This window comes from Brachycentrus maculatus, unplaced genomic scaffold (assembly GCF_059751285.1).
Source record: "Brachycentrus maculatus isolate JH-2025_06_01 unplaced genomic scaffold, ASM5975128v1 h1tg000044l, whole genome shotgun sequence".
Taxonomy (NCBI): Eukaryota; Metazoa; Arthropoda; class Insecta; order Trichoptera; family Brachycentridae; genus Brachycentrus; species Brachycentrus maculatus.
The window spans coordinates 262,888-286,229 of NW_028280798.1; the positions used below are offsets into that span (position 1 = coordinate 262,888).

At 30.1% G+C, this 23,342-nt stretch overlaps 1 protein-coding gene across 1 annotated transcript in view; it reads right to left on the reverse strand.

Moving 5' to 3' along the window:
• Positions 1–7,121, reverse strand: part of LOC148312298 (scavenger receptor class B member 1-like) — a 59,973-nt gene extending 52,852 nt beyond the window's left edge. Inside the window, exon 1 of the mRNA XM_088277510.1 lies at positions 6,990–7,121. The gene's annotated coding sequence lies outside the window, so the exon portion shown is untranslated. The remainder of the gene's footprint in view (positions 1–6,989) is intronic.
• Between the last annotated feature and the right edge of the window lie 16,221 nt (positions 7,122–23,342).

The following is a 23,342-nucleotide window of genomic DNA, read 5'->3' on the forward strand; positions in this document are numbered from 1 at the left end:
ACGTCATATTTACTATTTACATGCAAATATGTAATAGGAGCATTCGGTTTTTATAACTTTTTAGTATATATATGTATATATATATATATATGTTTATATATATATATATATATATATATATATATATATATATATATATATATATATATATATATATATATATATATATATATATATATATATATATATATATATATATATATATATATATATATATATATATATATATATATATATATATATATATATATATATATATATATTACTGTCCGCCTCCGTAGTGTAATGGTCAGCACGCTCGGCTACCGTTCTGGATGTCCCGGGTTCGATTCCCAAGGGGGGTAAAATAAATATAAGTGATTTTTTCACTGTAATATTTATTCAATATTACCATGGACTGGTACCTGAAGAGGAGGGCTGATCACCTTTGCTTCGAGTGCTAACGATCAAGATAACACTGCGTTTATATGATGCAGTGCCCTATGCACCATTGGGGTGCGGATAAGGGTTTTTATTTTTTATTATTATTATTTTTTATATAAATAAACTACTACTACTACTACTACAAGGCAGAAAGGATGGAACGCCACACTCTTCTGTCCTGACATACTCTCCTCGCCTCCTTCACATCCGTACATCTAGTCATACATGACTTTCGACACCAGATTTTAGGTTCTGATTGATCTGATCGTGCCAAGTCTTTTTCGGTCGTCCTCGTTCTGTTTTCCCGCTCACATATTTTCTTAGTCATTCTCTCGTTTTTCATTCGCTCCGCATGTCCCTACCACCGTAAAGAACTAAAGCTTTCATGAATTCGAGTGTGGTTGTCAATAATGGATAGATTTCGTGAATGTTAGTGATCACTTAAACCAGACTATGACGGTCCTAAGCCCCGTAAATGCCCAGACTTCCATATTCTTATTCATCCACGTTGGGATATAAATAAATAATATGATAAATAACTCCTGTAATTGGAGATAATCCAGGTTTGTGAACAAGCATTTGGACACACTCAAAATGTTGTTAAAAATGGCATTCATTGTTCTAGCATTCAAGTTCAAAGTATCAGGAAGTCAGATCTTGCAAGAGGTCGCCCAGTCGGGCCGACCGCTGAATGGGACTTGGTGTACATGATACAGCGAGTGTTCGCGCCGATGGTCAGGGTTCGTATAACTTGGCGTTAATAGCTGGCGACCTCCGGTAATTAATTATGGCAGTAAGTAACATTGAAATAATACCTGTTTATTTAATGAGGTGCTCGAATGGCAAGTGCAAGTCAGAATGCTTTTATTACCTAATAAATTAATATCAATAACCAGCGAGTTCACGCATCCATGCAAACCATGTACTGGCCAAACCAAACGTACTACCAAATGTGCTAAAATGATTAAAGAAAACACTTGTTTTTTACCTCTTGAGTTTTATTATATACTACATGTTTCAGAAGTTAAACTTCCATCATTCAGGTCTGTATAGTAACTAAAATATAAAATATAAATCACATAATAGATACTAATCACTCATTTCACTCTCATAAATTAAAATTATTACACCTTGTTCCATATAAAGGCCAAATTATGAATTATCTAGAAAATTTAGAAATCCAAAAAAACATAAATTCTAATAATAATTTATTAAATAATATATTGTTTCAAAATTCTTCACCATTGCTTTCCATTTTTCCTTTGTTTTCAAACTCCGTCCCTTGACTAACCCCTTCCCCTTACTTTCCCCTCTCCTTATTTATAGAACAATTTTATATTTTATATTTTAGTTATTATACAGACCTGAATGATGGAAATTTAACTTCTGAAACATGTAGTCTATAATAAAACTCAAGTGGTAAAAAACAAGTGTTTTCTTTAATCATTGTATCATGTCTTACCACAAAGTTAATGCCGAAACAATAAATAAAATACCAAACGTGCTAATGAACAAACCAAATGTACTACAAACCATGGCTGTAACATACACCAAAATACCTTCTCAGGGCAACTAGAATCTGCTGAAATGCGAATGTTTAGGTGGTCAACGGCAATTAATAATAATTTACAGCTGATAAATACACAAGTAAATGATTTTTCTAAAAGTTTTTCTAAAATTTCAAGTCCCAAATATAAAACCGCAATTTTTCAAATACTAAAGGGTGACAATTATTTAAATTTAACCAAAAAATTTATCATCGAGATTCTCAAACGATTTTTCTACTCCAAAATGCAACACCAGCAATTCCAGCAAAACTTCAAATATTTGGCAATCAAACGTTTCAATAAACTCCCTAAAGAAATAAAAAAATAGATATAAAAATACTTAAGAAAAAAATCAAAGCTCTATACATTTAAATCTTGAAAAAATATAAGAAAAAGACTATTATATCTTTGATTATATAACATTAAACCACGAGTGTAAGTCCCTCTCCAAGCACAAGAGCACAGTCTCTTTTATGGAGAGGCACAGCGAATCGAAATATAAAAGTTCTCCATATGTATAAATGATTCAAATATATTATGTTATAAATAAAAATGTAAATACTTATATTAAATGAATAAAAAAAAAATGAAAAAAAAAAATGAAAAAAAAAAAAAAAAAAATATATACAAAAAAAAAATGAAAAAAAAAAAAAAAAAAAAAAAAAAATATATATATATATATATATATATATATATATATATATATATATATATACATATATATATATATATATATATATATATATATATATATATATATATATATATATATATATATATATATATATATATATATATATATATATATATATATATATATATATATATATATATATATATATATATATATATATATATATATATATATATATATATATATATATATATATATATATATATATATATATATATATATATATATATATATATATATATATATATATATATATATATATATATATATATATATATATATAAGGATTGTACAAGACTCGTTTTGTGTTTATAACAGCAGATATAATCAATATTTTCACTCATCATTTTCATATGGAAAATTCGCCGAGATAAGCATTTTCGATAAAATTAAGAAAGGTGTGTTGAGATGGTTTACACATGATCGGATCAGGAGTCGTAGTAATCATCGGTTATTTATGAGGAGATGCATGAATGTAGAAGAGGTGAAGAATGTTTGCAAAGACAAGACAGAGTGGTGTGGCCTTTAATTCTCTCTGCCTACTCCTGTGGGGAAGCGACGTGCTGGTTAGTTAGTTAGTTATATATATATATATATATATATATATATATATATATATATATATATATATATATATATATATATATATATATATATATATATATATATATATATATATATATATATATATATATATATATATATATATATATATATATATATATATATATATATATATATATATATATATATATATATATATATATATATATATATATATATATATATATATATATATATATATATATATATTTAATATTGTGTATATAAAACACTGTCATTTTTTTCACTGTCATATTAATTCAATATTACCCTGGACTGGTACCTGAAGCGGAGGGCTGATCACCTTTCCTGCGTTTATATGACGCAGTGCCATATGCACCATTGGGGTGCGGATAAGGGTTTTATTATTATTATATAGAACAATGGCAAACACTTAATCTTGTTACATATTTCAACGTTCAAGATCAATTACTGTGTTATAGTAATATGGTAAAACTAGTTATCATTGAAATATACTCATATCGTATGATTTTGTAACGCAATCCGCTACAATTTATGATTTCCGGGTATCAGCGGCCTAGTAATGGCGTTTGTAATCCAGAAATATACATAAATATATAATACAAACACGAATATAAACAAATTTATGAGATAACAGAGGAAGACCGAGAAAAGCTTGGCACGAACAGGTTTGTATACTGCAGCTGTCTAGTTCACAAATGTCAATTTGATTGACGTACGACGACATTTGCAGGAATTTAAACATGTTTCAAATGTATTCTCAATAATATTAATATTTAAAGCATTTACTTTGTGGTTAGTCATTTTAACTTATTTATTTTTTTACAAAAATGTTAATAATATTAGTATATAACCACTCACTGAGAATTTTACGTCTACCGGTTTCGGTTTTATGTAGTTTAAAGTGTGTAAATGGTGATATGGTAGTGAAGGGTAGTATTGTTTACATGCTGTGGTAGTGATTGTCCTGACGAAGAGACGGGTACATCTCGAAACCGATAGACTTAAAAATCTCAATGAGTAAATATCATATACATACTAATATTTTTAACATTTTTTAAATAAAATACATAAGTATCTTTAAATTGGGTCAATAATTTGGTGCCATCCTGTATATTGTAAAAAAAAAACATTTTTCAATTTTAATTATACAAAAATTAAATTGTGTGCAGAGACACGTGTGGCTTATTGAATCGCTCAACGAATGGATTTTTGTCAGACGGGAGGAATATCTAATTTAACATACTCAACTAATAAAGGATTGTATTATATCGCTCACTCCTTTCGAGAACGTCATAAAACAAAAATCGACAATTTTCAGTGGTGCATGTTTTCGGAATGCCCGAAAAATGTACTATATCCCAGCAAAAGAGGCATATTTTTAACTTAATATTTACCCGCTACAGGGCAGAAAGTGTTGTTTTTATATTTTGAAGAAAAGGTATTGTTTAATATATTTTTAAAAATTAACTAGGTTTTTTTTCAAATGGATGATAAACCTTTAGGTTTAACCTAAATAGATCTGTTGTACAGTAAACAGTTCAATAAGTGGCTTGATATTTATATTTAATAAATTGTATTATATTTTTAAACTTTAAAAACGTTCTCCTGAAAAATCAAGTTTTTTGATTTATGACGTTCTTGAAAGGAGTGAGCGATATGTAGACTCGTGAAGGGTTAATAACAGCCGATATTGTAAATATTTTCATTTATCATTTTCTTTTAGAGACATCTATTGGTGATATAGTACAATAGATGTCTCTAGTGAAGCACTAGTGATTCAAGAACAAGGTTTCTATATTGGTTCATATATATAGAACTTCCAAGAATTTGAGTAGTGTGGTTGTCAATAATGGATAGAATTGGTGAATGTTACACGTGTGTAAAGTGATCACTTAAACCAGCCTATGATGGTCGTCAGCCCCGTAAATGCCCAGACTTCCATATTCTTCTTCATCTTTGATGAGATGTCAAAAAATAATATGAAAATAACTCCTGTAATTGGAGACAATCCAGACTTTGTGAACAAGTATTTGGACACACGCAAAAAGTCTTGTGATTTTTTATATTAATTTATTAGCCAGTAATATCATTATGAAATTTATCCGTTGTGTGTTTGCGATTACCCCCTTAATGGAAACATTGAAGTCACCGATATCAGCATTAATTTTCAAGTTCACAGTGATTACATTACAAGTCTTCACATTGATAAATGATAATTAAGGTGAATTGAAAACATTAAACGTTTATTGTACCAGTATGTCGAATCATTAATATCGGAAAACATTACATGTTAATTACATCTTGGAAAAAAGTAATTGCCAGCTATGGGATTTGAACCCTGGACCTTCGCGTCGCTAAAACCCATCATCATCCATCAATACCAGTTCAGCTTGCACCAGTATCTATATTATATAGATATTATTTGTAAACTAGTGATTCCCAAAGTAAAGTATAAATTACACCATGTTTTCCATCTCAACATCATGAAGAAGTCTTTGTATTTGTATTATTTTTGGCATCTCATCAAAGATGAAGAAGAACATGGAAGTCTGAGCATTTACGGGGCTGACGACCGTCATAGGCTGGTTTAAGTGATCACTTTACACACGTGTAACGTTTACCAATTCTACCCATTTTTGACAACCACACTACTCTAATTCTTAGAACTTCTATATATGAACCAATTTCGAAACGTTTTTCTTGAATCATTAGAACTTCATTAGAGACATCTATTGGTGAGATGAAAAGAAGCTTTTTATTGAGCAGAAACTCTTTCATTAGTATGTGCCCAGACTTCCATATTCTTCTTCATCTTGTCAATGTCACCTAGGCCGAACTCTGTTATGTTATGAGGAGCGCCTAGAATACTTAATGTATCTTTATAATATAATCCATGGTAACATTGATTCAGCATTTTGTATCGAGAAGATAGCAATGAATGTTCCCTCTCGGCGGTTAAGGAGGCACAACACATTTTCTCTCCCAGTATATAACAATAATACGGCACACTTTAACTCCATTTCTGGGATGCTAAGGTTGTATAATCATTTAGAAAATACTGATAATGTGACCATCGACATATTTAATGATGGCACGGAGAAATACAAGAGGACCATTACCAATCTGGTGGAGTCTTGAATTTTGTAATTGGAATGTTACAATTACCTGCTTTATTAGTTATTCATTATTGTAAATGTATTTATGTTATATTCTGTTAAATTTATTGATAACTAAATAATCCGCATGTTGTGAACAAGTATTTGGACACACTCAAAATGTTGTAAATCAATTATCTGGTCAAATGATAAGCTTAAATAATAAAAATTAAAATGGTATTTTCTGGCGTTTCTCAAGTGTGTGATTATAATCCAGGATTCCGACCTCAAATACTAATATAAGAGTTTCTGTTTAGTAAAAAGCTTCTTTACATCTCACCAGTAGATGTCTCTAGTGAAGTTCTAGTGATTCAAGAACAAGGTTTCTAAATTGGTTCATATATATAGAACTTCCAAGAATTTGAGTAGTGTGGTTGTCAATAATGGGTAGAATTGGTGAATGTTACACGTGTGTAAAGTGATCACACAAACCAGCCTATGACGGTCGTCAGACTTCCATATTCTTCTTCATATTTGATGTCAAAAAATAATATGAAAATAACTCCTGTAATTGGAGATAATCCAGATTTTGTGAACAAGTTGTGACACACTCAAAATGTTGTACTAATTTAAGTGCCTTACTTTTGATTTCCCATCCTGGTGTCCTTTGTTTGGTCGATGTTGCGGTGTTGGCCTGATCGCTACTGGCCGACAGCACTGTATGTCCTCCCGGCCACCTGTCCCCACATGCGCAGTAGCTCCTTCATCCTGTCGCGGATTGCGCACTCGCAGATTAATTAAAACTCAATTTTAAAAAAATCCCAACTAATTGGGCACAAAAAATCACTGCAATTCTTTATAATCTCAAAGAGAGAATCCACTCGTACGTCAGTTTAAAGGAACTTCACCACTTCGCACATGTCCACACTTTTTAACGTCATCCGATTAAACTGAAAATAAAAAATATATTATTTTTTTAAATATATTATTTAAAAAATATATTTAATTTCATTCTTCTTCTTCTTCTAACCCTTATCCGCACCCCAGTATAGAAGCAGTGTTATCTTGATCGTTAAATACACGCAGTAAAGGTGATCAGCCTTCCGCTTCAGGTACCAGTCCAGGGTCATATTAAATAAATATTAGACCGAAAAATCACTAATATTTATTTTGACCCTCTTCATCAATAATAAATATAAATTTATATATATATATATATATATATATATATATATATATATATATATATATATATATATATATATATATATATATATATAAATATAAATACATATATATATATATATATATATATATATATATATATATATATATATATATATATATATATATATATATATATATATATATATATATATATATATATATATATATATATATATATATATATATATATATATATATATATATATATATATATATATATATATATATATATATATATATATATATATATATATATATATATATATATATATATATACATATATATGCTGACGACGCTGTTCTTCTTGCCGATATCAAAGAAGACCTACAAACGTTGGTGACAAAAGTGCATAATGTGTGCAAGGAAAGTGATTTATTCACGTCTGTAAGCGTTTTAAAACGATGATCAAACACCGTACCGTGTTTAAAAATGATGGAGAGTTCATCGAAACACGTGTCACGGTAGATTTTAAGAAATAGTGGTATTTACTAAGTAACACACTAATGAAAAATGGATAGATTTTACCACAAAGTGACTGCCGAATCAATTAATGAAACTAAATTTTATATAAATCCAGGTGACATTTAACGTAATTGAATTTTTTTTTCAAACACCGTTTTTGTATTGGAAAAAAAATAGTTTTTACTAGAAATAAATATTTTGTTTTGAAAAGGAAAGAAACATTGATACTACAGAGTTAAAAAAATAACGAAAAAATGTGGCTTTTCGGGCAGCCGGTAGCGTACTCAATTGTTTATTCCACCCTTAAGTCTATGGGCGTTTGTCCACTACACGGAATTTTACCGTCCGGCACCTCACGTTTTAAAACGACGATTGGCTTCGATTGGCTTATGCTTTTGTCCATCTTTCTTCGGTTTGGTTCGTGAACACGTTGCGCGTAAAATAATCACGCCAAACTGTCGTAGTCGCTTTCATTTTACAAAACCGGACTGCCGGACGGTGAAATTCCGCGTAGTGGACAAACGCCCTTAGGAGTGGATGCTGGTATTTGGTATTTACCCTCAGTTGTGAAGAGTAAGACAGAGGAGAAGAATGAAACATCATCTACACGGTGAAGATCTAATGTGGGATGCTGGAGGATGCTAATGGAATTTCTTGGTAAATTGTAAATAATCCGATCATGTAGTTTACTGTCAATAATTACGTTATTGCAACCGGAACTGAAGTGGTGTACCTTCCTCAGTAATTACAACTTGAGGTTGCGGTCAGATGTACGTGCGATGATCAAGGCACGAAGCTGCCTTATTATCGTATTTACGTAATAATCTATTATATCTGTGTATACTAAAACACTTCATTAAAAAAATCAACGACCTTTTTAAATTGAAAAAGAAAAACGCTTGTTTTTTACCACTTGAGTTTATTTTATTGTAACGACTAGTTTCGTAAGCTACGATCCATCTTAAGGTCTGAATATAAACAAGGATTTTTCTGTTACAATTTCACATATCTTACCACAAAGTGAATGCAGAAACAATAAATAAAATACCTTTTAAAATTATTTATTTGTAAATTTATGTATGTGAATAAGGGTTAGATATATATATATATATATATATATATATATATATATATATATATATATATATATATATATATATATATATATATATATAAATATATATATATATATATATATATATATATATATATATATATATATATATATATATATATATATATATATATATATATATAACGTGGTAATATTTTTCTTCGAAAATTGGGTATATATATATATATATATATATATATATATATATATATATATATATATATATATATATATATATATATATATATATTTATATATATATTTATATATAAAACCCTTATCTACTCTATCTTATTATTGATGCATAGGGCACTGTATCATATAGAGTAGTAGTGTAGCAGTGTTATCTTAATCGTCAAATACACGATGGAAAGGTGATTTCTTACCTTGCGCTTCAGATATTAGTCCAGAGTAATATTAAATAAATATAAAACAGAAAAATCACTTATATTTATTTTGACCTACTTGGGAATCTAACCTGGAACCTCCGGCTTGGAAGCCCAGCGCGCTTACCACTACGCTATGGAGGCGGACTATAAGAATAATATGGAAGTCTGGGCATCTACGGGGCTGACGACCGTCATAGGCTGGTTTAAGTGATCACTTTACACACGTGTAACATTCACCAATTCTACCCATGATTGAACCACACTACGCAAATTATTGGAACTTCTAATTCCAAGCTTTGTTCAAATTCCAAGCATATTGCTTGAATTGACTAGAATCTTAATAAATACATCTATGGTGAGATGAAAGAATCTTTTTGTTGAGCAGAAACTCTTTCATTTGTACGTGAACTCCGAATCCTGGATTATAATCACATACATACACGAGAAACTCAAAAAATGCCTTTTCATTTTATTATTTTAGCTTATAATTTGACCAGATAATTTATTTACAACATTTTTAGTTGAGTCAACGCTAGTTGAGATGTCAAAAAAATAATTAAAATTAAACAGAGTTAAAGAGATAATCCGGATTTGTGAATTATGTATTTGGACACACTCAAAATGTTGTATATGGAGTATGTCGAATCAATTTCGCCATTGGTAATATTTTAGTACTATTATTCAGTGAGATATTTTGTGCATCAATTCCACGAAGTGAAACGCCCTCAATATCAAGATGTGATCACTTTATGATGGTGATTATTCATGTATGTACATACATTACAGCCTTGGGTCGCATTGCAGTGGTTGGCAAACTTGTCAGCCAACAGAGCCTGAACTACAACCATTCAAGCTAGATTTAAAGACTTTCAAACAATTATTCTTTGGCATCTCATCAAAGATGAAAAGGAACATGGAAGTTTGGGCATTTACGAGGCTGACGACCATCATAGACTGGTTTAAGTGATCACTTTAAACACGTGTAACATTCACCAATTCTACCCATTACTGACAAAAACATTTATCGAATTCTTGGAAGTTTTATATTTATGAACCAATTTTGAAATATTGTTCTTGAATCACTAGAACTTCACTAGAGACATCTATTAATGAGATGAAAATAAGCTTCTCATTGAGCAGAAACCCTTTTATCAGTATGTGAGGTCCGAATCCTGGATTATAATCACATACATAAGAAACGCCAGAAAATATCATTTTTATTTTTATTATTTTAGCTTATAATTTTTCAGATGGTTTATTTACAACATTTTGAGTGTGTCCAAATACTTGTTCACAAATCTGGATTATCTCCTCTTAGGAGTTATTTTTTATATTTTTGACATCATAGATGAAGAAAAATATGGAAGTCTAGGCATTTACAGGGCTTACGACCGTCATAGGCTAGTTGTAACATTCACCAATTCTACCCATGATTCCCAATTGTATATATTTAACCTTTTCCTATTACAACATAGACGGCTATTGTGAACTCACGCGTACTATGTCACAAGTTTGATCAACATATCTAGAAGTCTTTTTTTTAGTAGTGTGCTTGTCAATCACAGATAAAATTGGTGAATGTTACGCGTGTGTAAAGTGATCACTTAACCGAGCCTATGACGGTTGTAATTCCTGTAACCAAATGTCCAGACTTCCACATTCTTCTTCATCTATGTTGCGATGCCAAAATAATTCACACTTTTTTTAAAACATATTTTTAAGGGTGCCGGAGTGGCCAAAGTGTCCCATACGTCTCGCGAGCCGCAGTTTGAGGACCAGTGTACTTTGAGAGTCTCTCGCAACTTATAATTGTTATGTTACTGGTTTTCGGAAACCCGAATTAGTCAAAAGTACGCCCAAATGTAGGCCAAGGTATTCTAATTATACGTATCGTGGAACCTGTACCTACATGTATACTGTATACAGCAGACGGGTGACGTCCATATGTGGTGGGATGCTATGCATCCCTTGAAATTTGACTGTGTGCAAAGTACTCGTATAAAACAAAACTTACTTTATTCATTTTAAATAATTTTATGTTTATTTTATTTATATTTATTTTTTCTAAACATATTACATCCATAAGTCAAATATATATTCATATATATATATATATATATATATATATATATATATATATATATATATATATATATATATATATATATATATATATATATATATATATATATATATATATATATATATATATATATATAACGTGGTAATATTTTTCTTCGTAAATTGGGTGTAAATAATATGTAAAGTGGGTGTATAATAATAAAATAAACAATGTGTTGCTTTGTAATTAAAGTTTATAATTAAAGTTTATTCTTAATTTATCTTTAAATTTTTTTTCTATCTATCTATCTGATTCTGACAGATATATCTGACATACGGAATATTATATTTTTTCTATCTGATGTCTTTTGTTTTATTCAGTGCGACGCATGCGTATATATATATTTACATATTTATATATAGATATATATATATATATATATATATATATATATATATATATATATATATATATATATATATATATATATATATATATATATATATATATATATATATATATATATATATATATATATATATATATATATATATATATAAATATACTCGTCTGCCTCCGTAGTGTAATGGTCAGCACGCTCGGTGTTAGCTAAATATTTGTTCACAAAATCAGGATTATCTCCAATTAAAGGAGCTATTTTCATATTGGTTTTTGACATCTCATCAAAGATGAAGAAGAATATGGAATGATATGACGGTCATCAGCCCCGTAAATGCCCAGACTTCCATATTCTTCTTCATCTTTGATGAGATGTCAAAAAACAATATGAAAATAACTCCTGTAATTGGAGATAATCCTGATTTTGTCAACAAGTATTTGGACACACTCAAAATTTTGCAAATATATTTATATACAAATATATAATTATTAGTTGGTACAAATATATAAATATTTTTTTAATATTTACAATGTAGTAATTATAGTTTATTTTCCAGCATCATATAAATATTTTTTATTCTGTAATGTAGCATACAGTCAGAGGTCATCTGTAATCAGAGTTTCCAATAAAAATTGTGCTATCTAGAAGCACATTATGATACTGGCTCGTTAACGATTCCCAGTAAACAATATTACAGCCGTATTACGCGCCAACAGCCTTATCAGACCATTCATAATACAATGTCTCGTATTACAGCCTCTTCTTCCTCTTTTCACTTGCGAACGTCGTGGAAATTTACGATTGGTGGGCCCAAATCCTCGTCTAAACATTGGATCTCTGAGTTATTTTTAAATCGACGTCTCAACACATCGCTCACTCCTTTCAAGAACGTCATAAATCAAAAATCGTCAATTTTGAGTTGTGCATGTTTTCATAATGCCCAGAAAATGTACTATATCCCAGCAAAAGAGGCATATTTTTAACTTAATATTTACCCGCTACAGGGCAGAAAGTGTTGTTTTTGCATCTTGAAGAAAAGGTATTGTTTAATTATTCTTTTAAATATACTTAATATTTTCCAAATGGAGAAACAACCTTCAGGTTTTACCTAAAAAGATCTGTTGCACAGTAATACGGTCAATAAGTGGCTAGATATTTATTTTTAATACATTGTATTATATTAATAAACTTTAAAAACGTTCTTCTGAAAAATCAAGTTTTTTTATTTATGACGTTCTTGAAAGTGAAAAAGAATAAGAAGTCTGGGTATTTTACAGGGTTTACGAACTGTCATTCTTCGTCAAAATTCGTGAAAATTTTAAATTATATTGAACTTTTCTGTAGTCGGAATGAGTGCAATGTGTAAAGCCGCTTGTCCACTATTCGGAATTTTTTTGACGTCCGGCAGTCTGGTTTTGAAAAATGAAAGCGACTACGACAATTTAGCGAGGTGGAATTTACGTGCAACGTGTTCAGGCACCGATCCAAAGACATATGGACAAAAGCACAAGCCAATCTAAGCCAATCGTCGTTTTATAACGCTAACTGACGTGCCGGACGGTAAAATTCCGTGTAATTCCGTGTAGTGGACAAACGCCCATGGACTTAAGAATGTAATATATAATTGAGTACACTACCGGCTTTCCGAAAAGCCACAATTTTTCATTATTTAATAACTCTTTACCATGAATGTTTCTTTCCTTTTCAAAACTATATATTTAATTCTTAGAAAAACTATTTTTTCCAATACAAAAACGGTGTTTGAAGTAAAAATTCAATTACGTTAAATGTCACTTGGGTTTTAATAAAATTTTGTTTTATAAATTGATTCGGCAGTCACTTTGTGGTAAAATCTATCCATTTTTTTTATTTAAGTTTTACTTAGTTAATACCAGTATTTCTAAAAACTACTGCGACACGTGTTTCGATCCATTCTGCATCATTTTCAATCACCATACGGTGTTTGAAAAAGTATAAAAAGTATAAATTGAGATAATCCTGATTTGTCAAGTATTTACTTATATAGATTATTTCAGCATTTGGGAAATAATAAAATTATTTTAAAAATTAACCACTTTTGATGGAAATAATTCTGTATTATTTTTTGACATCTCATCAAAGATGAAGAAGAATATGAAATCAAATTCTTGGAAATATTATATCATTTTCTGGCGTTCATGTGTGTGATTATTATCCAGGATTCGGACCTCACATACTAATAAAAGATATTCTGCTTAGTAAAAAGCTTCTTTTCATCTTACCAATAGATGTCTCTAGTGATGTTCTAATGATTCAAAAGCAACGTTTCGAAATTGGTTCGTATATATAGAACTTTCATGTATTTGAGTAGTGTGGTTGTCAATAATGTGAATGTTACACGTGTGTAAAGTGATCACTTAAACCAGCCTATGACGGTAGTCAGCCCCGTAAATGCCCAGACATCCATATTCTTCTTCATCTTTGATGAGATGGTATAAAATAATACATAGTAAATGCTTTAAATATTAATAATATTGAGAATTATATAAATTTATTATTTCATATTATATCATTGTGATATTTATGTTTTTTTTTATATTGTCCTTGCTCGTTCAGATTACATAGTGTTGCGTACTTTATTTTACATAAAACAACAAAATTTTAAAAACAAAGTCATAAATTTTCGTAGAACGCGGAAGTAACAGTCGGTATGATTTATTGTGATGTGTTGAATAAAGGCAAATAAACTTCTTTCATCTCACCAATAGATGTCTCTAGTGAAAATTATAGTGATTCTTTCTTGTAAAATGCTTCCAAATAGGAACACATGGAACTTCCAAGAATTTGAGAAGTGTGGTTGTCAATAATGGGTAGAATTGGTGAATGTTACACGTGCCTATGTAAAGTGACAACTTTAAAACAACCTATGACGGTCGTAAGCCCCGTGAATGCCCAGACTTCCATATTCTTCTTCATCATTGTTGAGATGTCAAAAAATAATAAGAATAATATTAATTAATTTGAAAGGATGTGTCTAAATTAAAAACAAGTAATTAATCAAAAGATAAAAAGACTTCCTCGTATGAAATTTCAAGTAAATCACGTAAAAATCCAGCCAAAATCTACGGAACGTTTTATAATCTTGACCTTTTTGTAATAAATAATAGTTATTTTTGTCGAAATGTCAGCAATCAGTAGGAGATATTGTTATTCATATTACGTAAGGCTTTTTAGGCACGTCTGCGTCGCTCTTCGGCTGCGTGATGACGTCACTATCGCTGTCGGATAATCGGTCGACGGACATTTCGCCCATTCCGGTTTAACCGTGAAAAGTCACGTATTAAAGGTACTTTGTGATAGTATTCCTTGTATTTTGAATGATGAAATAGTTTATGTTATTTGATTTTTTTCAAATGTGTATGTATGTATTAAAAATAATTATTACAATAGTCGTGTGTAATGAAATAAAGCTCATTAAGTGGTAAATTATACAAATGTTTTATAAAAAAAAACATTTAGATATGTATATATATATATATATATATATATATATATATATATATATATATATATATATATATATATATATATATATATATATATATCTATATATATATATATATATATATATATATATATATATATATATATATATATATATATATACATATATTCTTCTTGCCAACTCCATGCTTCACATCCATACATTAGGTTATGTCCACCATTATCTCTCTGGAGACTACAAGTTCATCTTCAAGCAAGACTAGACGAAGAGGACGCATGTGCGCTGTGACTCGTTCACGGCCAGTACAATGTCAGCAGGTAGTAGAACAAATGCGTCTACTTCGCTAGTTCTACTCCAGTAACCCCCTGTGCGAAGCTATGCTAAGGTCGCTAACCGCTAATATTATATATTATTTTAAATGGAATAGCTAATAACACTCATGCATTATTTATTTATATAATATATATATATATATATATATATATATATATATATATATATATATATATATATATATATATATATATATATATATATATATATATATATATATATATATATATATATATATATATATATATATATATATATATATATATATATATATATATATATATATATATATATATATATATATATATATATATATATATAGCTTTGAAATACGGAAATCGTTCTAATTCACGATAAATATTCATTGTTTGTGTGGGTGTTTTAATAGCCGACAGAAGGCACTACGTCCGTTGTTATTTTTGCGAAGAAAATCAGTTTCTCCGCTGTATCAGGTAAGGAGTTGAGAGAAGAAAAAGAAAAATGGAAAATATGAGGGACAGTTAGTCTTAATCAAGGGTGTCTACTTGCGGCCCGCGGAGCAAATCACACATTTTTTTCCTCTAGTGTACACAAAACCACCAAAAGAACATTCCATCGTGCATAGTTCGTGTCATATCCCATATATGGGAGTATTTCACTATCCTGACAATTTCAAGTATCACAAATGGCGTCAAATAGTAAAGACGTTGGACTAAAGAAGAGAAGAGTAACAGAAGAACTGACAAGTTTTTAAGACATATGGACTATAAACAATTTTTGCGTGGAATTTTAAAATTCCATAATTCACAAAGGCAACATGCCTGATGTGCAATGATTCTGTTTCTATCTTGAAAAAGTATATCATAAAACGGCATTACGAGGCTAAACATGCAAATAAGTTAGCCAAGAACCTAATAATGTAAGTAATATATATATATATATATATATATATATATATATATATATATATATATATATATATATATATATATATATATAATATATATATATATATATATATATATATAAATATATGTAATAAAATACCTAGGTACCTACCTATACATTTTATTAAGTACTTACAAATAGTACCTACATAAACAGTTCTACCACCAGATGTCGCATGCGTCGCGCTGAATAAAACAAAAGACATCAGATAGAAAAAATATAATATTCTGAACTGTCAGAATCAGATAGATAGATAGAAAAATATTATAAAGATAAATTGAGAATAAACTTTAATTACAAAGCAACACATTGTTTATTTTATTATTATACACCCACTTTACATATTATTTACACCCAATTTACAAAAGAAAATTATCACCACGTTATATATATACCTATATCTATCGTTTTTAAAGGGACCTAGTGAAATAGAAGAAAAGTAGTATAGAAGTCAATACACAAGGATACACGATGGAGTAAAGATACCGTCCTCCCAATAGCATAACCATTGGTAGGTTGAAATTTTAAGAATACAAGTTTTAGAATCAAATAAATGTATTAATTAAAAAAAAATACAAAGTTGGACAGAACCTAAAGATCTCCAGACCTCTTCTGCTGTATCAATCACACAAACTTTTGATAGTCTGTATCCCACACGTCGAAATATTGTCGTCGAATATAACGAAATTGAGAAAATGTAAAAAAAAATGCAAAAAAAAAACCACACAAATTATATCAAATATGGTGTGGCGTTCGATTCTCTCTGCCTACTCCTGCGGAGAAGCGGCGTGATGGCTAGTTATGTAGTTAGTTATTATCAAAGTTACTGTAATTCGTGTTATTATTGTGTGAAACATTCATAAAATTTATCTCTCAAAATTTATATTTGATACCCATTAATCAAATTAAGGCAGCAGCAGGCACCTCAGTGGTTGGAGCGCTACGTGCAGCGCAGTCAAGGGATAACTGGAGAAGAGTCATTGCTTCTGCAAGGGTCACAACCCTCAGCAATGAGGATTAAGACGGAGAAGAAGAACCCATTAATTAAATGTGAGTGTTTCATTTTTATATTATTAAAATAAATAAAAAATCAGTTTTTGATTTTAAATTTAATATACAAATCATAATGGAGTTCTACAGATTAAATTTCCGAAAAGGTCTTGCCACGATCAGATCAATCTAGAAGAACCTAAAATCTAGTGGTGTCAAAAGTCTGCGTAATCGGAGGGCATGTATGACTAGATGTATGGATGTGAAGGAGGCGAGGAGTACATGTAAGGACAGAAGAGTGTGGCGTTCCATCCTTCTTGCCTACCCCTGTTGTAGTAGTAGTAGCTATAGAAATTAAACGCCAAATTTATAAAAACAATGAATATTTTTCACTGTTTCTTTAATTTTTTTCAATTACACTTTTCACTTTTACCTGAAGCGCAGAACTGATCACCTTGCATACATTTAAAAGACAATCAAATCAACATTGCATCTATTTGACGCAGTACCTTATGCACCATTAAGGGTCTAAGGATAAGGGTCAGTAATAGTATGTATGAGAAGATGCTTCAAAATACATAGAAGATGCGAAAATGTTTGCAAAGACAGAGTGGTGTGGCGTTCTATTATCTCCGCCTGCCCCTACGCGTAATGGCATCTCGTAAACTTTTTTAATTATATGTTTAAAATATGATAAATCGTCATATTTTTGACGCTCTAAATATTAGCAGGATTAAAAAATGCGCCTAAAATATGCAATCGGTGTAGCACCCTTATAAATGTTATTTCCTAAATTCGATAGGCCCTAAAATACTAGAAAACTTAACTTAATTTTCCTTGAGGGAATATTCGTAAACACAGAGTTCATTCCACCGGAGACCACCAGACAGGTCACATGTCTGTACACAGCCGATTAAAAAAAAATAGTTTCATTAAATTTATTAGATATCGCTCACTCCTTTCAAGAACGTCATAAATCAAAATCCTTGATTTCAGGAGAACGTTTTTAAAGTTTAAAAATAAAATAAAATATATTAAAAATAAATATCAAGCCACTTACTGAACTTTTTACTGTGCAACAAATCTTTTTAGGTAAAGCCTGAAGGTTTTTTCTCCATGTGAAAAATATTTAGTATAACATTTTGAGTGTGTCCAAATACTTGGACACACTCAAAATGTTGTAAATAAATTATCTGGTCAAATTATAAGCTTAATAATAAAAATGAAAATGGTATTTTCTGGCGTTTCTCATGTGTGTGATTATAATCCAGGATTCGGATCTCACATACTAATAATATAAGAGTTTCTGCTTAATAAAAAGCTTCTTTACATCTCACCAATAGATGTCTCTAGTGAAGTTCTAGTGATTCATGAACAAGGTTTCTAAATTGGTTCATATATATATTGAACTTCCAAGAATTTGAGTAGTGTGGTTGTCAATAATGGGTAGAATTGGTGAATGTTACACGTGTGTAAAGTGATCACTTAAACCAGCCTATGACGGTCGTAAGCCCTGTAAATGCCCAGACTTCCATATTCTTCTTCATCTTTGATGAGATATCAAAAAATGATATTTAGTATATTTAAAAATATAATTAAACAATAAACTTTCTTTAAAATGCAAAAACAACACTTTTTGCGCTGTAGCGGGTAGATATTAAGTTAAAAATACGCCGCTTTTGCTGGGATATAGTACATTTTCTGGGCATTTCGAAAACATGTACAGCTGAAAATTGACGTATTTTGATTTATGACGTTCTTGAAAGGAGTGAGCGATATATGTAATTAGATATATGTAATTAGATATGAAAATTATATTATAATTTAGTTTAAACTCCTTACCATTCATTAGCTCTTTTGTTTACAAAACCGTATAATTTTTTTCTAAGAAAAACTATTTTTTTTAGTGTAAAAACAGCATTTTAGAGAAAAAATCAAATAGGTAATATTTTACCATAATTTAAAGAAAATTAGGTTACGACGTAACGAATACTGTGCCTTAAACCCGGGAAACATTTTATGTTATTGAATTTTTCGCCATAATACCGTTTTTGTATTAAAAAATACGTTTTTATTTTAAATTAATATATGTTAATCAATATATTGAATTGACAAAAAATTACAATCGTATTTTTCCTATCTTTATTCTAAAAAAAAAACATTCCAACCATTCTTTAAAAAAATGTGCGCATTTAGACATTGGTGACTTCTCGCGTGGCCGATAGCTTACTGAATGTTAGCGAAAGGCTATATGTTTCTACCCACTTAAAGGTTTTTTTCTTCATCTTCTTCTTCATCGTATTGTAGGCCTTGTGGTCTGTTTTTAACAGGGATATTTTAAGGTTTTTTTTTAAATAATATATTCTGTATTACAGAAAATATCATCAATATTGCTGAAATATTCGGCAGTGCCTTCACTTAAATTTAACACAACTTCATGACTACCGGTTTCGGAATAAACCTTCCATCATCAGGTCAAATGTAGACTACATTCTAGTTTTAAATGATACTACACCAAGTGAACGATGAATGATAAGGAGAGTGCTAAAATTTTAAATGTTTATTTTAAAAATGAAAATATAAAACACCAAATTATTGTTTTTAACTATCCAACACGCTGCCTATCCTCGAGGGTATTTATGACCCAAATGTGGTTGGTAATAGAAGCACAGGAAGGCCTAGGAAAACTTGGCATTATCAACTATTGAAATACGAGGAGTGGGAGTGGAAACTTCTATCTAAAGGTATGAAAATTATGATCTGACCACTCGGGGTTGTATTCCAGTAATCGCGATTACTAAAAACATAAAAAAGAGTATTGATTTGTTTTATTTTTTTTAAATGTGTAATAGTCAGCACGATCGGCTACCGTACTGAAGGTCCCAGGTTCGATTCCCAGGGGGGGGTCTAATAAATATAATAAATATATCATCTCACTGTAATATATATTCAATATCACCCTGGACTGGTACCTGAAGAGGAGGACTGATCACCTTTCCTTCGTGTGTTAACGATCAAGAAAACACTGCTTTTATATGATGCAGTGCCCTATGCACCATCGGGTGCCGATAGGGTTAGAATGTGAATATATATGTATATAATATAAATTATTTATTTATATTATTTAAATACTCACAAAAAGCACTATTTTCACTTCTTTTTAAACAATCTTTTCACTGAATTTAATATGAATATTTTATTTTATTATTTTGTACTTATTTATGGTAATCGATTGCATGTACAATATGTAACATATGTAGTATATGTAGTACGTCCGTTCGCGACGAGTCAAAGCTACATACTGAAATCTAGTTATGTTGTCTCGCGATGTTTCTTATCAGGTACACGCAAATTTGTTGTGGAAACTGATTTGTACCCCCCCACGAGTCTGTCAGCTCGATGGCGTACAACCCATGGCTCGATGGCAATCCGCTGAAGACATATCTGACATCAGTTGTATTTATTTACAACATTTTTAGTGTGTCCAAATACTTCAATCTATTGTAATTAAATTATCTGGTCAAATTGTAAGCTAAAATGATACAAATTAAAATGATATTTTCTGGCGTTTCTCATGTGTGTGATTATAATCCAGGATTCGGACCTCGCATACTACTAAAAGAGTTTCTGCTCGATAAAAAGCTTCTTTTCATCTCCAAGTATGTAGATGTCATGTATGTAGATCTTCCAAAAATTTGAGAAGTGTGGTTGTCAATCATGGGTAGAATTGATAAATGTTACACGTGAGTAAATATCCATATTCGCTTCATCATTGATGAGATGTTAAAAAATAATATGCAAAATGACTCCTGTAATTGGAGGTAATCCAGATTTGTGATCAAGTATTTGGACACACTCAAAATGTTGGAAATAAATTATCTGGTCAAATTATAATCCAAAATGATAAAAATGAAAATGGTATTTTCTGGCGTTTCTCATGTGTGTGATTATAATCCAGGATTCGGACCTCACATACTAATATAAGAGTTTCTGCTCAATAAAAAGCTTCTTTTCATCTCACCAATAGATGTCTCTAGTGAAATTCTAGTGATTCAAGAATAATGTTTCAAAATGGGTCCATATATATAGAACTTCCAAGAATTTGAGTAGTGTGGTTTGTCAATAATGGGTAGAATTTGTGAATGATCACTTAAACCAGCCTATGACGGTCATCAGCCCCGTAAATTCCCAGACTTCCATATTTTTCTTCATCTTTGATGAGATGTCGAAAGGTAATATCTTTAGAATGTATGGAAATAAAAGAGGTTTATCTTAAGAGACTTTTCACTTCTTCTTCTAGTCCGTTCGTGTAAAATTTATCAATTTATGTTACCCATGATTGACAAGCACACTACTCTATTTTCCGAAATTATACTATTATGCTTTAATTGACACCTTTTGAAACATGCTACTTTTTCGGCACCATCTATGTTGGAGTTGAGAAAGTTTTTTATTTTATTATTTTTTGACATTTCATCAAAGATGAAGAAGTATATGGAAGTCTGGGCATTTACGGGGCTGACGACCATCAAAGGCTGGTTTGAGTGATCACCTTACACACGTGCAACATTCACCAATTCCACCCATTCTTGACAACCACACTACTCAAATTCTTGGAAGTTCTATATATATATGAACCAATTTTGAAACGTTATTCTTGAATTACTAGAACTTTACTGGAGACATCTATTGGTGAGATGAAATAAGCTATTTATTGAGCAGAAACTCTTTTATTAATATGTGAGGTCCAAATCCTGGATTATAATCACACACATGAGAAACGCCAAAAAATATCATTTTCATTTTTATCATTTTAGCTTATAATTTGACCAGATAATTTATTTACCACAGATTGTGTTTTGAAGTATTTGGACACACTCAAAATGTAGTAAATAAATACAATTGATGTAAGATTTGTCTTCAGCGGATTGCCATCAACACACTCAAAATGTTGAAAAAAAAAGTTTATTTTTAATTAGCCAAGTTCCCCAAGATTCTTCCCGAATTATTTTACATACTAAGAGATGCCTGACAAATTAACGTAAAATATTACCTGGGTTTACAGAAAATCAAGTTGTTGAATATTTATTGTAGGGCCTTCAATGAAAATAGATGAAAAATTAACCCTTTTTTCACGGAAGTTCTTCGATATTCGCGCTAATCGCAATTCGGACAGCGAATATCGGAATTTACCAACGAAATCTATAAAATCTATAAAATCTATACAACGAAATCTTTAAAAATAATTAATTGATTTACAACATTTTGAGTGTGTCCAAATACTTGTTCACAAATCTGGATTATCTCCAATTAGGAGTTATTTCTTTACATTATAATCCAATTCTTCTTGGCAGCTCAGCCGTTTAGTTCGCCTTGTCCAGTTTTATTTTACCTATTTTGGTTCTTTTCCTGCTATATTCATTTTTATATTTTGTCCATCAGACTTAATCTTAAACCAAGCATGGATATTTCCATGTGAATGTTACATTTTCCGTGATCAGACTTCCATATTCTCCTTCATCTATGCTGAGATGTCGGAGAAAACTGTAAACAATTGATTCACGGTGTTTTCCATTGAACTTGAATCGGTCGGACTTCCATATTCT